This window comes from Eptesicus fuscus, chromosome 11, assembly GCF_027574615.1.
Source record: "Eptesicus fuscus isolate TK198812 chromosome 11, DD_ASM_mEF_20220401, whole genome shotgun sequence".
NCBI classification, from domain to species: Eukaryota; Metazoa; Chordata; class Mammalia; order Chiroptera; family Vespertilionidae; genus Eptesicus; species Eptesicus fuscus.
Window position 1 is genome coordinate 73,787,651 of NC_072483.1, and position 17,727 is coordinate 73,805,377.

A 17,727-nucleotide genomic window follows, 5' to 3' on the forward strand; every position below is an offset into this window, starting at 1 on the left:
GATAGGAGCCTCATGATGGGATTCATGCCTTTATAAGAAGAAGAAGAGAGGGAGCTCTCACTCTCTCAAGGCCCATGCACCTAGGAGAGGCCATGTGGGGACATAGCAGGAAGATGGCAGTCTACAAGCCAGGCATTCAATCTGGCACTGCCTTGATTTTGGACTTTCCAGCTTCTAAAACTGTGAGAAATAAATGTCTGTTGTTTAAGCCACTCAGTCTATAATATTTTATTGCAGTAGCCTAAGCTGACAAAGACAACTCCCATTGCCAGTCAATTCCCTTCATGAGTGATATGCACCCTGGGCTGCCCTCTGCTCTGCATCACATCACATTCAGTCTTATTTACAGCACATGCAGGTAACTCATGTTATTGGTGAAACAGAACATGTCTCAGAGAGTCTTGCAAGTAGAATCACAAATCCTCCTAAGCTCACCACTTTCATCAGCTCCACTGCTCCCTCAGCCTAGAATCAGAAATCTTCAAAAACATGGTGTTGGATCCATCTCAGTCTCAAATCAGGGATCCATAGAACAGCCTTGATGATGTCTTTGCATAATTGCTGGTGTCAGCTTTCAACTTTGTTCTCCATCCTGCGCAAGAATGACAGAGCAAGAAAAATTACAAGAGGAAGAGGCCAGCCCAGTTGGTGAGTCCCTATGTCTAGACAGGCTAATGAGTAAAAAGTGTTCCTCATGAAGGTCCTGAACCAGGAAAGTAGCTCCATAGACTGATTCTTTTTTTCCTCCTGATCAGCCAATGCCACCTTCCCTGATCCCTATCCCAGGTTAAGTGGGGGAAATACCTCCTATTAGCACTTGGGACCCTGCTCTGACACAGGTCTTGCCTGCCAGGCCAGCTCAGGCTCCACCTCTCTCAATCAATGGGGCTCATTCAGCACCAAGGGCTCCACCTACTTGGGTGACCCCTCACCAAAGTTGGCCATTCAAAGAAGCTCAATACATGGTCCCAGCAGGGAAAGATCTGAAGAGGGCCAGATTTCTTCTTATTTTTTTAAATGTTTCCTCCTATTTCCTAACATTCACAGAATCCCTCTCTCTCCAGTTCTGTCTGCAGGAGTCCCCCTGCCGAAAGTCATTCAGCCTCTGCTTAAAAACTTCTAGATATGGAGAACTCATAATTTCTCAATTTCTCATTCCTTCTTGTTATAATGCTCTCCTTTTTTTTTTTTTTTTTTTTTTTTTGCATTTGAAACATGAATAAATAGAACACCTAAAATGGAACTCAGAAGAAACCCCCTCATTTTCCAGGGAGCCCTTTTGATGCAGTGAGTTCCTGAGAGACATCACTGGGAGCCTTGAAAACTCAGCTCTTGTTCATGACTCAGTTTGTCAGATGGAGAAAAGAGGTCAAAGTACACCTTACATCTGTCCTTCCCTCCATGCTCATCGCCTTAAGAATTGCTTGCCTCTACTTTGCCTTGGCTTTCTGTCTTAGCTTGTTTTGCTACCAACAGTCTTTCTTTTCTTCTCCATCTAAACCATCATTGTCAAAGTGATTATCCTAAAGACAGCTCCTGGCATGGCACTCTGCTGCTATAAAATCTTCAGTGGTTCCCCATTGCCTATCATCTGAACTCTTAATAAATCCTTAATATGAATTTGCTTTCGTAAGGCCCATTCCAATCTAACCACAGCTTGACTTTCCAAGAGTGAATCAAACTGATTGTTGCTTTCTCCAGAGGGAGTCCGTGCCATTGGGGTACCTCCAGACTCTTCAGATCAGTTAGAGCAGGAAGTGACCCTATGCCCCTGCCTCACGTTACCTAACTACCTGACCTTCCTCTCTTGTGCCTTGGGTTTTCCTTTCATTCATTGAAGACTCAGAGCCAGGTGAACTCTGGGGTTCCTTATGACTCTGAAATTCTGAAGGAGTAGAGGGAACACAAACATTGACCTGGACTCTAAGTAGCTAGGAAGACTGATGATGGGGTAATGGATTAGAATCTCAGAGAATGGGGAATTAGCTGCAGGGGAATGAGGGAAGAGGGGAAGATCTTGGGAAACTTCAAAGTTGGAGGTTCTGCCTCAGAACCTTAGTGACACATTGGAATTAGCTGGGGACTTTGTAAAACACTGAATGAAGCCTGGGTCCTATTAGAGAGATTCTGATTTAATTAGCCTGGAGTGCAACCTAGTCATTGAGATTTTAAAAAGCTCCCTGGATCATTCAAATGTGTTGCAGAGTTTGAAAAAACAAACCCAAGTTAAAGCCAGGCATGGAGAGAAAATGACACAATATTTATCGAAGGGAGATAAGAAACACTGACAAAATACTATAGAACCTGCAACTCTCCCAGCAAATGTTTTTCTCACCTCCTAAGGCCAGCAGCATCAGGTTTACTCAGGGAACTCTCCACGTGAGAGGACTCACTCTAGCATTACTGCTAGCTCATGTATATCCATTCCTTCTGGCCCTGCTGTGCCCAGGCCTGAGTAGGCTCAGGTCTCTGCAGATTGTGTCTTCCCGGCACACCTGAAAGCCTATTTATTTTTTTAGCTGTGCTGGTGTCCTATGTGGGTGAAAAGACTGACATATCTATCAGGCTGGGCAATGTCTGCCTCCCACACTGTCTGAGTAAACTGTTGAGGAGCACTAGAGAAGCCAGATGACTGGTCTTAGGAATGTTCTAAGAGAGCTGTTGCAAGGCCTCTCATTCCAGACACACTGAGCTGGGCCCTTTCTCAGCCAAGGAAAGAACCACTAGCTCTGCTCTGGAACTGAAAGAAAGTGTGCTGTCAGCCAGCTGCTAATGGTCAGAAGGTGGGAGCTGACTCAGAGAGTGAGGGTCAACATAGAGAATGGGGTCAACACAGAGTGGAACCAAAATGATGCATTTTTCACTTCACTGCATAAGTTTCACATTAAAACCTTTGGAAAGAACTTACCAAACAATTTCAGTTAAACAATTTGAAAAAATAAAGTGGCGATAATTACAGTCTAGGACAAACTCTTGTTCTTTACTCCTTTTTGTGCCTTCTGGGCATGCTCTCTGCAATTTTACATCCCTTTATTTGGGATGTATGATATATATATATATATATATATATATATATATATATATATATATACCATTTCCCCTCCATATACACTACCCATTCCTCTCTACCCTGCCTTATTCATCTTCAAATGTACAGATTGCATCCATTATCTCATGCTTTCTGACTTCTAGTTGGGTTTAGCAAACGGTAAGCACCAACAGGAGATCAGAGCAAAGCGACACTGGGCTGTTTAATGTTATAGACTGCTCTGTTTCTCTATTAAAGACCATAACTGCTATAAGGCTATTTTTCCTTTTCTCAGTAATCATTACTTCCCTCTCTTGCTCCTTCATGGCTCCAGGGTATGACTAGCCTGGAGGATACTGTACCATTCTTCATTACTGTTCTTAAATTATGCCTAACTATCTGTAAGTAGCCACTTTCTTAAACTTTTCCTTTATTATTATACTGTCATACTTGGACTATGAATGATACAAAGAGTATGTATGTGTTTGATGGTGATGGTTGGAGAACACAAGCTTGCTTAAGTATGAGTAGAAATGATCTCTCTAAGAGAATTACCTGAGTGAGGAAAAGCAGTTGGTCCCAAGTGCTCCTGTGTCCCTCCTGCCCAAGAGCCTCCTCAGTGATTTGCATAATCACTGTCATACTCTTCTCCAGTGTGCTCTTTTTTTAAAAGCTCTATCCCAAGTCAGAAAAAAAGCTCCTTTCATCATTTCTCTTTATCTTAGTTAAGCCAGAATGGCATTATTTGTCATTGCTAAGCATTAACTTATAGAAAACAAAAGTGTCTTTATAGTATACTGCTTCTTTGGTCCAGCTCTTCTACGGAGATGCCACATTGAGATTAAATATGCAAGGATTTTATGAGGAGAAAAACCTTTGTGAAAGGAAACCAGGAAGGGCCTGGAGAAGGCTGGGAAAGCCTTCAGACCACAAAGAAAATCTTCTCCTGAGTGAAGGAGAGAGGTGTGTGTGGGGGGGGGGGAGTGTTGAGTTGAAGTATCCTAGACTGCCCTGAAGTCTTATGAAGGTTTGGCAAAGCCATCTGGGAATCACTGAACCAAAATGAGCTGACAAAGCACTCCCAAGATTCCTAGAAATGGTGCATTCAACCATTAGTGGAAAGAAACCTGTGCGAGGTGTGGCCTTGGAACAAACACAGTGATAAATTTTAGAGTGTAGCATCTGAGGCCCTGTGCAGTAGGAGATATGGTCTCATGGCCACCAGAACTGTATTGGTTATCATGAAGAAGGCTATTGCCAAGTTATTACAGATCTGCCACTTTATCAGCCAAACCATGCCTTATAATTATAAAAGATTAAGTACATACTGTCGAGGTCAGTTTTCCTGCCACCTTGATTTCACCTTGCTACACAGGCAACAAAGACAGGCTTTATGACAACCCTAGCATTTACAGTAGCTCTGAAAATCAAAACATTTATTTACTTCTTGCTTCATTGTCTATTATACCCTTAATATTGTGTCAATTTCTGTGGCCACCACAATAAATAAGAAACTGTTTCTGTCTTCTAGGATCTTGCTGTCTAGGAGAAAGATGGGGAAAAGAAGTATATGTTACAGTAAAGTGTTACAGAATTGTAATGTCTATATAGGCTGTGAGGGACTAAAACACAAAAGGGGGTGGTCAAGTCTACCAGTAGAGAGTAGAAAAGTCCTCAGAGAGAGGTTGAACTTGATGCCAAGTACTTGAGGGTCTCCCAGATGAATATGTGGGATAGAACTATGGCAAAGTGAGTTACAGAAATGAGTACTGAGGTGAGAAGTTGTTTGACCTGTTTTGGGAACCACAGCAGTTTGGAATGATAGTAATGTGATAGAAATTAGAGAACACAGGACGGATTAAAAAGCTATGAAGTTAGAGACAAGGCAGGGGCTACATTGAGAAGGATATGCAAATAATAAGTCTAAAATTTATCTATTGGGCCTTGGGTCATAAATTGAGTAATGAGATGATCAGATTTGTACTTAGGAAAGATTCCTCTGACTGCAGGATAAAGAAGGGATTGAGGGCACAAGACTGGAGACAGGGAAACCAGGTTGTTGGCAGCTATGACAGGCCAGTGAGAGATAAGGCCCTAATTGAACCAAAGTGGAAACAGTAGTACTAGAGAAGGAATGTGGTCAAGCATTGGTGGGACACAGTATCAATCATACTCTGTGAGTGATGAGTTATGAGGAGGAGAGGTGAGGGTGAAGAAAAAGTGAGGGTGTAGAAGTGGTCGGCAAACTCATTAGTCAACAGAGCCAAATATCAACAGTACAATGGTTGAAATTTCTTTTGAGAGCCAAATGTTTTAAACTTAAACTTCTTCTAATGCCACTTCTTCAAAATAGACTCACCCAGGCCGTGGTATTTTGTGGAAGAGCCACACTCAAGGGGCCAAAGAGCCGCATGTGGCTCGCGAGCCGCAGTTTGCCGACCACGGCCCTATGGGATCTACATTAAAGAAAGAAAGAAGATACTGTTATTAGCTGTGCAATCGCTTCTCGGCCTTTTGGCTAAGATCAAGTGTAGTATCTGTTATTAGCTGTGGCAGGCGGAAATCTAAGATGGCCCCAACATTCTTGTTCCACGGTACACACACTCTGTATAATCCTCTCCACTTAAGTGTGTGTGGAACCTGAGAATATGGTGGGTGTCACTCCTGTGATCAAGGGACATTATATGGCAAAGGTAAATGGATTTTCACAGATGTAATTAAGGCCCTTCATCAGTTGGCTTTGAGTTAATTAAGACAGAGATTATCCTGGATGGGTCTGACCTAATTAGATAAAATTTTTAAAAGGGTATAAAAGTTAGAGATGCTTTCTCTTGCTGGCCTTGAAGAAGCAAACCACTGTGAGTTCTACAGTGTCAAGAAAATGAATTATGCCAACTTCCATGTGAACTGCAGATAGGACCCTGAGCCTTAGATGAGACCCCAGCTCTGCTTTGTGAAATTCTGAGCAGAGGAACTGGCTAAGCTGACCCATGAAAACCATGAGATAATAAATAATGGATATTTATTTAAGCAGCTCAAATTGAGGTAATTTTTATACAACGTTAGGAAGCCAATACACTAATGAGTATCATGATCAAAATAATTTTTGGCATGTTTTTCTTATTTTCCAGGTGAATTTTATTAGCAGAAAGTATTATCCAGAGGTCACTTTAAAATCAATTTTAAATAAATACTATATTATTTAAGGTTCCACATTAAAAAATCTAATTCTCCTATAACCTATTACTTTCAACCTATAAATCTTATAATTCTGATTATGGACCTAGTGAGTTTAATTATCTTAAAGGGCTTTTGATTAATGTTTGATCCTAGTTTCAAAGTTATTACAGAAAACATTCTGCACTGCATTGATAAATTTAATCTATTAGATTTCACTTAAAAGAACTTTGTCTGATAAATTTTCTCAATTACTTAAATGAATCTTATAAATCTAATAAATTAACCTTTTAAAATAGTTATTCTTAAGTTTTCTTAATTATATAAATACAATAAAAACTAAGATTTTATCCTATACTCAGATCTAAATTAATCATTCCATTACTTATTGTAAATTAAAGTTTAAAGATTGATCTGTAATTCTAATAGATCAAATTCTCTTAAACATGAGAATGTAAAAAAAACCAAAATGCACAAATATTTAACTATAAAAATATTAATTATATGTTTATTATCTAAATTTATACCCTTAATTCTGTATCCTTCTGGGTTCAAAGATGCTAACCCATGAAAGAAAAAATAGATCATTAAAAATAATATAAATATTTGATGGTTGAGCCTGCATTGTGGCCAATGACATTGGCAGAATGGGAGGTCTTGGAGATGCTGAGGTCCAGAGAGATTTCTCATGACCCCTTCTGCCAAGAGGAAACTTTTGTATCTTATCAAATCTTGGGCTTTATATATTAGAGAAATGGATTTTCACAACATCCACATTCCAGTTTTGAATCATGTCATTACCTAATTTTTTCCATCTACACATGGAAGGGTCTATAATCCAAGCCCTGGAGTCATCTTATAGCAAAGAATGGAGCTTAGACCAGGGATGTGACCTTTAGGTTGCTCTGCTCCTGCTCATCCTTGGCAAGAAGTTTGCTTTCCACCACTACCAACACCTGAGGTCCTGGGTGGACGAAATGGGAAATAAGGATGCCAAAAAGAAGTGTTAAACCAAAGGAAACTTGGTTTGGAAAAGTGCGTAGATGTCTGGGTTGCTGTGTTTTTCCTTCAGGAACTGGAAATGCAGAAAAAGCTATATGTATTAGTTGCAGACTTGATAATAGGCCAGGTCTCAAGGTTGAATTCCCAGCCAACCACTCAGCCTCACTCTGAGAAATATTTCCCTTCCTCTCCCTCCACTCCATTTCCTTTTTTCCATGTGATTCTTTCCAAGTTGGTACAGACACCTTGGGTGGCAAAATCCATTTGCTCTGTGACACACACCCCTCTTCCTCTCCCACTGGCAAATACTTTAGGTTTGCCAGGAGCCAAATGAGCTTTGGGTAACCCCAGAGATGTGACTCCTTCTCGGAAAATGATCTCTGGTCTTAAAGTATGTGTGCCTTCAACCTCGCAGCCACTTTTTTTTTTTTTTTTTTTGTCTGTCTCTTTTCCCTTCCCTCCTTCTTCTCCTTTTTGTCTCCTTTTTATCTTCTCTCCCTTTATTTTATTCTCTCTTACATGTCTTTCTTTTGTCCTTCGTCCTCACCTTTTTCTTTCCTTTTTTTTTTCCATTCTGCACTGGGATATATATGTTTATGGATTTTTTTATTTAAGGGGAATGGTGGTGAGATGGGGTGAATTTATACTAATGCCAATAAAAATAGCTAAATTTGTGAGCCATAACTACATGCCAAGCAGTGATAAGCATGTGGCATGCATTACCATTTGATCTGCAAAACAATCTTGATTGATTGATATATATGGTTCCCATTTTCCATATGCAGAATCTGCAGCTTAAAGAGGGTAATTTCCCCACACTTAGTAAGTGCAGTTTAATCACATGTCCCAGGAGGATGACTCTAGGATCACACTCTGAATCACTATTCCTTATTAACCCAAGGCCCATTACCCACTGCATTTGATTAGAGGACTTCAACATTATTTCCCTAACATCCTTGTCCCTTGAAGCCAGACCTAGCCAGGTGCCATATCTCTGTATCTTACTCTGAGCTTCTGGACAGACCACATTCATAACAGAAAATCTAGAAATTATTTATTTTGAGAAGAGTGTTTATTAAATCCACACTAAAAGTTCAGAGCTCATATTTCTCATGCTTGCTGACATGTGTTAGAAAGTAAATATCCTGCTCTAGTCTAGAGTAGAGAGAAGTCATCTGAAATATTAGCAGGCAGGATACTAGTAAAAGGGAATGGGAGTATTGGTGGATGGGATGAAATTCAAGGAGTCTTGATAGGAGGGATATATATATCCTAAGGATGGCATGTGGTCCCTAATGAAGGAAGCATGCCTTCTTATGCAGTCTCTCTAACGCTGACTCTGGGCTTGGCCATGTCACTGGCTTTGGCCAACAGACATCATAAAATGTGACACAAACAGAGGCATGGTAAGCCCTCGCACATTGAAGCTTTCCCTTCTAAACCCAGCCAATGGGTAAAGAAGCCCAGGCTATCCCAGGCCACATAGAGAATTGAGGCACCCCAGCCAACAGCCAGAACCAAGGCCCCAGCCATGTAAATGAAGCCATTTAGTATCTTCCAGCCCCAGGTGGGCTACCCTAGGCCTGTGGTCGGCAAACTGCGGCACTCGAGCCACATGCGGCTCGCAAGCCGTGGTTGGCCGCTCTGTTGACTAATGAGTTTGCCAACCACTGCCCTAGGTGATTAGCCATCCCACTGGGACAAAGTTCCTGAACCACAGACAATGCGCAATAAAGTAGTTGTTTTAATTCATGAAGTTTGGGAGTGGTTTGTTTGGCAATAGAAGGTAACTGATACACAATCCTCAAAAGATACCTTCGTGCTGAATGATTGTTCACTGGGTGGCTGCCTACGATTTTCTCAACCTCTTCAGGGACATTGCTGAATTGTGGCACTGACTCCTGGGGAAGGAGGGCTCACGAAATGAAAAGCAGAATAGAGAAGGGTTGCCCCAGTATTTCATGGTACCTGGGCTCTTCCTAGCAATTCACAATAATAGCATACACATTATAAACCAAAGAGACAAATCTGTTTTGGAAGAAGAAGCCCATTTTACTTTTAGAGGCCCTGAGCTGACTAGAAGTGCTGGGGCTGACCTGTGGCCGTCCTGACTGGTGAAAATGTCTTCAGCCTTTGTAAAGAGGAGAGGAGACATATCTCCTCTAGCTACTCTATTCCCACTTGAGATCCCCACAAACTTCAAGGAGAGGTGCAAAGAGGGGAAAGGAGCATTCTGGGGGTAAGAAAAATGTGCTTTGGAAATGCCCCCAATGACACTTTCAGTCTATGCATGGATTGTCTGGAGCTAGACCTCCAGGGAGATGGTCGATTGCTTTTGCAGGGAAAGGGAATCCAATCAAAATGAAAACGTGAACAAGGCTTGATTAATCATCACCCAGCAATGCCTTTGCAGTTGAGTGGATCTCTTAACCCCTGACTATGAACAGCTAAGGCAGGAACCATATCTTAAATCATCTTTTATATCCAGGACCCAGCCCAGTGACCTCAGGAATTTCACCTCTTGTCTTTGCTTCCTCAACTGTGGAATGAGGAGGCTAAGAAAGCTGCTCCCCAAATTCCCTTCTGATGTAAACTCTATGCTCTTCTACAAAAAAATACAGCTGAGTGTTTTATTTTATATGTTCTGCTGGGAAAGGCCTGATTTCTCTCCCAGCAGACTAAAGAGTTAAATTGGTAATACCCTCCTTCCTTCCTGATGGCTTCCTCAGGATGGAGGCTCAGGGGAATGGAGGTCAGGATGGAGAGTGGGGTCTGCAGGCTCAGCTCACTTAACTCTAACTGGGACTTGTCACCAGCAGATTAAGAAGGAGAGTCTCCTCAGCGTGGGAGAGGGAAGAAGTCAGATGGAGACCATGCTGTGCTGGGACAGGGAAGTCACACACATATCCCAAGCAGCTGAGATAACAAGAACCTATTTTTAAAAAAAAGAGAGAGAGAGACACGTCACAGGAAATAGAACCAGCCAGCCCATAAACCAACAAGTTGGGAAGGTAAAGCCTTTCAGAAAGGTGCGGGGTGGCGGGGGTGGGGAGGAGGGCAGGAATGAGAAGGCTCAGACCCCCCAAAATCAAATAAAAATTCTTGAAAGCACATGGAAAAGAATGTGGGGATGGAATAATAAAGTCACCCAATGGTGGAAGGTCTTGAACCTGTGTCAGCAATGGCAGAGAAAATAGAAGGAAGTGATGCAAATAGGCAGGTGCAAGAGCTGAAGAGAAACAGGGAACTAGAACTGGTGTCTCCAGTTTCTCCTGCAGAGAGGTCCTGCAAGATGAAGTCATAAAATTCTAGACATCATTTAAAATCACAATTGTGATTTATACTCTGTCTGGTGCTTTATGCTTTGCAGCCTATTTCATTTTATCTTTATAGTTGCTTTGGGAAATCAGAAAGGCAGGTGTCATCAACCTCATTTTCTGTGAGGAAATGAAGTCCTAAAATGATTAAGGGACTCACCAATGTCACTGAGCAGCCAAGGGACCCAGAGGAGTAGAAAGTATAACTAGCCATCAGAGGATCCCCAGGTTCCACTCTTAGGTAGGCTTATCAGTTTACTGCTATTAAAAAAATACCACACTTTTTGCATGCCTATATAAATCTACTCATATGACATAACTTTCCTTCTATTATAATTTGTTATATAATTTCTTAAATGTGTGCAACATTTATATGAATAAAAGCAAATTACATGCTGCAAATCATTATGAGAGAGGCCATGATATTTGGAAAATGTCTTGTGAAGAACAGTAGTTGAAATGAAAATTTAGTTCTTTGCTCCTTAACCTGCTTCCTCAAAAAGTCAACACTTAGTTGTAGGCTGGAAGAAATATTTAAATTCCCACCCTATCTCAAATGTTTCCTCTTATAAAGGTTTACAGGATTGTGCTGTCTTTGAATCACAGAGGCCCCTAGTTAATTCATGGAATTAAGTTTCTATTTGTGCTCCTGAAAGAGGGGTTGCTTGGCTAGATTTTCATCAGAAAATGAGCTACAGTGTTTGATGTGAGGAGCCCAGAGCACTGGGCTCTGCCACCCCCCAACTCATCTGTAACAGAGGAAGGGGAGAATTAGGGCAGGCTACTAAACCCGGGGAGTGTAGGAGGGAGGCTGCCAGCAAGAGAAATGAAGCTGCCCAAAGGTCACTTCCAAGTGGGAGGCACAGACAAGAAGGAACAAAGGCTTTTGGAGGAGGCTGTGCATTGGAGGGGTCTGGGAAGTGTACACACTTCCCAGGAGTGGCTTGGATATGTTCCCTGAATGTGGTGGAGAAAAGCAGAAAGGAAATCCCAGGGTGGAAATGGGGAGGTATGGATGTTGGGTGTGTGCAGGAAACACTGGTGCTGGCAGGGGTGAATGCTGGGAGCAGGGACACACACTGAGGAAGAACTTCCCAGGTGGTGTGGGAAGTTCAGGGAGGAGCACAACCCTCAAGACTAGCATGGAATCAAGAGAACTAAGCGTTTATCCAACTCTGTCACCACTGGCCTTTTGCTTTTGGTCAAATCATATTCATATTCTATCTATCTATCTATCTATCTATCTATCTATCTATCTATCTATCTCCCTCCCTCCTTCCCTCCCTCAGTTCTGTTATTTGTATAACAAGGAGGTTGAGGAGATCATTACAATAACTAATATGTCTTAACTTCCTGTGAACTAGGCCTTGATCCACAATCCTTGTTCCTGGGATTGTACCCATTTTATAGATGAGAGAACTGAGGCAAGAAAACAAAGAAACTTCTCTGAGGATGCATAGCTAATCAAGTAGAGGAACTGGAATAACTATCCTACATTCTGACTCTAGAGCTCGTGTTGTTTTTTTTATCCACAGCTCTATGTTGGCTCTACAAAGTCCTCTGAAGTCAGCATTAAACTGAAGTATAAAGTATAAAGTATAAATGAGCTGCCATCTCCCCTGAGTAAAAATAGGACAAATGACCCTTTTTCCTAAAATGCCATGCCTTTCTCTTCATGCAGCCTGGGCTCACCCCAGGCTCCTGCCCTACCCAGGAGAAAAAGTCACCTGTCTGAGCCTGAAGCCCCACCTGCCTTGAACTCCCAGGGGCTAGGAGGTAGGAAGAGGGTATGAGGGCATTGAGTGACTGTCACTCCAGCTCCTGTAGAAATTATGTTTCAACAATAACTGCTTATACTATACCTGGCTTCTGTCCTTGCCATAATTGTGTGATCTAATCAGTCAATCAGACAGATCTGAGGAGTAATAATAAAAAGTGATTATTAATATGAACAAAGGCAATAGTAATAAAAATAATGATTGAAGAGCCTTCCAAACAAGATAGGGGTCACAGAACAGGGATTGATAAAATATTGTGGTCAGAGGTTACTTAGAGAGCATCCCTCTGAAACCCCTTCTATTTTTGATGAAAGGGAACTCAAAGAGGCAAGTTCCCTGCCTGAGGTCACGAAGTTCGTAGAACCAGCAATCTGGCTGGGACCCACATTTCCTGAGTCTATTTATCCAAAGATCATGCTGGAAAAGATAGGCGTCTCCTTTTCCAGTTCTACAGGGGTGACTCCTGCGTTCCCAGGATACACAGGGTTGCTGGGTTGGAGATTGTGAGAAGTTTAGAACCATTGGCTCTGTGAGCTGAGAGGGGCCTTCTACCTCCACATGGTCCATACCACAGCCTACAGGGAGTTAAAAATCAAAAGCACCTAACCTTGACACTTGACCTCTATGTGGTCTTGTCCTGAGTCCAGAGCAGTTTTCCAGTTCTGACTTTTATTCCCGGGGAAGAGGGGCAGCAGCCTTCACAGACTTTGGAGGACTTTCTTAGCTCTTGACCTGTTAGGAACCTCAGACTGCCAAAAGATGGTATTCAGAGCATTTATTAACGTGGAAGTTTCACTGCCTTGCATTAGGCCCTGAGAATACCTTTTTCACAAATGAAACGGCTGCATTTGTTCTGGCCCCAAGCAGCCACATAACTTAGGCATTTCGGTTTAAGTCACTGGGCTTACTTTTAGCAACTGTACAATAAATGGACAGAAAATGATTACTACCTTTCCCGGCTTCTTGGCCTTGCTTACCCTGGCTGTGCAATCCTATATTGAGGTGCCCCTTCTCACTGAAGAGTCTGATTCACTTGTCCTTGCCAACGAGGAGATACCTAGAAGGATCCTAACCCCTGAAAAGCATACAGCATGTGCTGAAATGTAAGTCACTTCTCTCTAGGTGCCCCACCCATCTCTATTTATATTTGGTGACCCTTGGCAAGTGCTTACTCTGTTTATCTGTTTATACTAATCACTCTGAGTACATTCATTTAAGCTAAAAAAGAAACAAAATTATCATAAGATCACATATAGACCAAACTGTCTGGTAGCAGCTACTTGATCTAGTCATAAACTTCTCAGTGAGGTGACATGTGGAGGTAGTTGGCTGGGACATATGTGCCCTATTTCAGACCTGCTTCAGCACTAAGCTCTGTTTTCATTAGCACTCATGGACATTCTTGTTCTCTGCCTTCTTCCCCCCACCTTACATTTTTAAATCCCAGTCTCATTTTCAAGCAGGTTGAAGTCCTTGCACTGACTTTGGTTTTCCATTCCACTTCCAGGGAAGCTGATCAGGATATCTCTTTGTTTATTCCCACATGACTCTTCAAACATCCTCACCCACCTAATGCCTCCTGTGCCTCCCTGTCTCGCTTCTACCCAGATGCCAGCAGCTCTCACACAAAACATAGTCCAGTCCTACCTTGATTGAGTTAGCTGCCAGGTCAGACCATAATGCTTTTCTAGATTAATAAAATCATATATTTTCAACGAATATGGAGAGTGCACTGGCGTTGACATAAAGCCTGCTTTGTCTGAGGGAGAGTGTTCTCTGCAAAGATGCCCACCTCCCTGCTGCTCAGTGCCATCCCTGACAGCATCATGGCCATCTTCTTTGCCCCAACTGTCTTCATAGTCTGATTCTCTCTCCACACACACACAGCACAATATTGAATGCAATTTTTTAGAAAAAGATAACTTTCAGGTCATCTTCTTAGCTGGGCACAAGGAGAAGGATGTGTAGGGAGCCAGGTTATTAACAATGCACTCTTTAAAGAAATCAGTGCAAATTCTCATCTGCATGGCTCTGCATTCCTCATAGAATAAGAACCCTTGACTGAAAGACACTGGGAGTATTCTCACCTCAGGGCAAGGCCTCATTGTGATCATACATCAGAGCTTCAGGTCTAAAGCACAGTCCCTGAATGCCCCCCAGCCCAAAAATCGTTTTCAGTGAATTCTGGCCCCAGAGTTGGCTGCCCTATGGGTCAGTCCTCACATCCTCCCTGGGCTGGTGAGGCTTGAGATTAAGGGAGTATCTTTGTAGGCAGAGGAGAGAAAGGCTGGGTCTTCAGACACTCAAAGCCAGGAAAGGGCCACAAAGACCTTCCTCTTGTCCACTCCAACCTCCCCAGCTCCTCTGGTAGTCTGTAGACACCAAAGATCCAAAGGCCTGCTCAGCCTGCCTGCCCTCCCGGCTCTATGCCTCACACCTGTATTTGACCTGAACCCTCTCTGTCCCACTATAAGTTGCATAGTTCAAGCTGTGGGAATGGAGGCAGATTCTGCCTCTTTAGCGTCTAGGCTACAGCAAAGGTCAAGGAACTTAGGGTCAAGATCAATCACACTTACAAAACTGCCAACAGAAACACAGGCTTCTGGAAAATAATATAAAATAATTTTAAAGAGGAGGGCTGGGCTCAGAATTACATAAGAGGCCTAAGGGTTGGACAGTTTCATCAGGAGCTGTGTCCTGAAGGTAGGAAGCCATAAATAGCAGTTGAAAACAAAGGGAGAATGTGTTAGGGTGGGCTCAAGGAACATGTCATGCAAAAGCAGGAGTATAAGGGACCTGGCACAGCCAGCTATGAAGGGACAGAGACTGGCATCAGTGAGAGGAAACATGTAGACAAATGTATAGAGCAGCAAGTCATTGTGCACAAGGTAAGTGGTTCTACTTGATCAAGAATTTCTTACAGGGCTTTTACAGGTGCTACTCATACCAACTAATTCAGAAAGTCTGGACAAGCATCAGTAAGTGTTTGTTTATTTGTTAACTCCTCTGATAATTTTATGGGCAACCAGAGTTGAAATTATTGAGTTAGAGTCTAAGATGCTGATGTATAACTAAAGCTGGGTGAACAAAACAGATGTGATCCCTGCCCTCATAGCGCCTCAGAGCCTGGAAGAAGAGATAAACATTAAACACAAAATAAACACTCAATTACAAATTGTGGTTTGGGCTATACAAGAAAAGGGTGAAGGATGTGTGTGTCACAGCAAATGGTGTGCCTCTCCAGTTTTTGAGAGAATGTACTTAATAGTTATAAACACCATAGAATTCAATTCCATGAAACCAACCATAAATTGTGATGAAAACTTCCATTTGTTGCACAACAATATAAACATTGCAAAATTTAATCAAGATTTAAAAATTTTAATAATAATATGTGCCAGAAACCATGAAGAGGATAAAAGAATTGCTCCAATAAAAGTCTCTGAAAAAGGAAGCAGCAGATTCAGATTAGAGAAGAGGAAGCAGTAAAGTAAGAGGCATGAGACATCTACTTCCTAAGTTTTCTTACTGATGAGTGAGAAACATCAGTTTCAGCTTCTTCAAGAACAGACTACATAGCAGTTGGAAAAAGATTATTTTAGGTTATCATAACTTGGAGAGGTAATTTAAATCATGCAGCATTGGAGATTTGGAAAACAGTGATTGGGGAAAATAATCAGGGGACAGAATAGAGACCAAGGCATAGAAATCTCAATCAGACAACTTACCTGATGATACTACTGGTAGAATTTATTTATTTAAAAAATAAGACTTTAAAAGGTACCTATCCAAGGTGTCTAACTTCTTTGAGCCTCAGTTTCCATACCCATGAAATTAAGACATTATTGGCAGGGCCCTCATGGGAATTATGTAAAGATGTATTGAATGCTGGTTGGGTGTCAAGTGCTGGGTTAACTCTTTCTTGTGCCTAATTAGGAAAGGAGTTCTTCTCATCAGTCAAGTATCTACAGGTCAGGCACGATGTTTCAAGATTAATAAATATTATCTGTTTGATTCCTCCCAACAAAGTAAACACCTTCAGCAAGTATAATTTTCATTTTCAGATAAAGAAAACTGAAGCTCAGAGAACTCTTGTAAGACCAAGAGATAAGAAAGTGGTGGAGCTGAAATTTAAATCCAGTTGGTGAGACCCATCCAGACCAGTGCCCTCTCAAATGATGATGTGGGAGAGAAGGTGTAGAATGTCAGGGGTTGGGAAAGATTAAAGACAAGAGAGAGATGAATGAGAAGGATAGTGAAGAAGAAAGGGAAATAGGATGAGTAGTAAGAGGATGAGAAAAAGCAATGTGATGAGAAAGCGAAATATAATAAAGGAGAGAAAGTTGAGGATGAAAGAATGAGGGGGAGAGGGAGAGGCTGTCATTTGAGGGAAGGAGAGTCTGACAGTAGGTGATGGGCAAAGTCTGGTATTTTTCCAGTCTCACTGAGGCTTTAGTGGAATGCCCCCTCTGTCTGCTGACGCATGCATCTGCTTTTACAGTTCAGGGTGTTCTGCTTAGTTTCCTGAGGCCAAGGCCCCTCCTCTGTGTCCCCCTCCTTGTTCCTTTTTTCCCAGCCTCTCCCAGGTCCCAAGGTTTGAGCAATGTCTGTGCTCCGGATGCCTCTGGTTTGCTCAGACAATTGCTTAATTGCCATTTAAGAGAACTGATGCAACTGACCTTTAACATGTTGGTTACACTAAGATCCAAACAGAGAAAATAGACATCCTTTCATGAATGGGAAATTCTTCTCACAGCAACTAGGAAGCATAAGCAGGAAGCATAAGCAGGTGGATCATAGCCACAGGCCTAAGGGACAGAGAAATGGGACTAATTCTCTGGACTTTCTTTCTCAAGGGGCTGGTCAGAATTTTCAACCCTTTCTCAAGAGTCCTCAGGGTTTATTGGGCTTGAGTGAAGCTTCCCTTCTAGGATAAAATGGGGCCAGGGATACCTAAATGATTTGCCCTTTTAAAGTGTTTATAGCCATCCCCAGCACCAGCTCCTGCTCCCTGGCTTGCACCTGAAGGCAGGTGGCACTTTCACCACTATTCCATGGGTGGTGAGAGGAATATTTTATTATTGATACTGTTAGAACTAATTATTGATCTTCAGTCCTCTACAGACCATGCTCTCCTAATGCCCATGCCCATGGAAGATTCAACTCAACTCTCCCACCTTAGTATGCCACAGCCCAAGTAAATCAGCCATGATGGGTGGGTCACATAGCCCAACAATAAGGTCAAGCTACACTGCTATTTTATTTCCGAGGAAATTCTCTGTGTACCATATCACATGTCCAGTAACTCTGATGACTCAGGCCTGTCAACTCTCCAGAAGGTATTTCCCAATAACTTTCCTGAAGGTGACCTATTCTTTTTCCCATGCTCTCTCTATGGCATGCTGCCTTGTTTTATTTCCTTTAT

The 17,727-nt window shown here is 42.1% G+C and overlaps 1 pseudogene; it reads left to right on the plus strand.

The window, feature by feature from the left end:
• Nucleotides 1-5,526: 5,526 nt before the first annotated feature.
• Nucleotides 5,527-5,672, plus strand: LOC114232880 (U2 spliceosomal RNA; annotated as a pseudogene).
• Nucleotides 5,673-17,727: the final 12,055 nt, after the last annotated feature.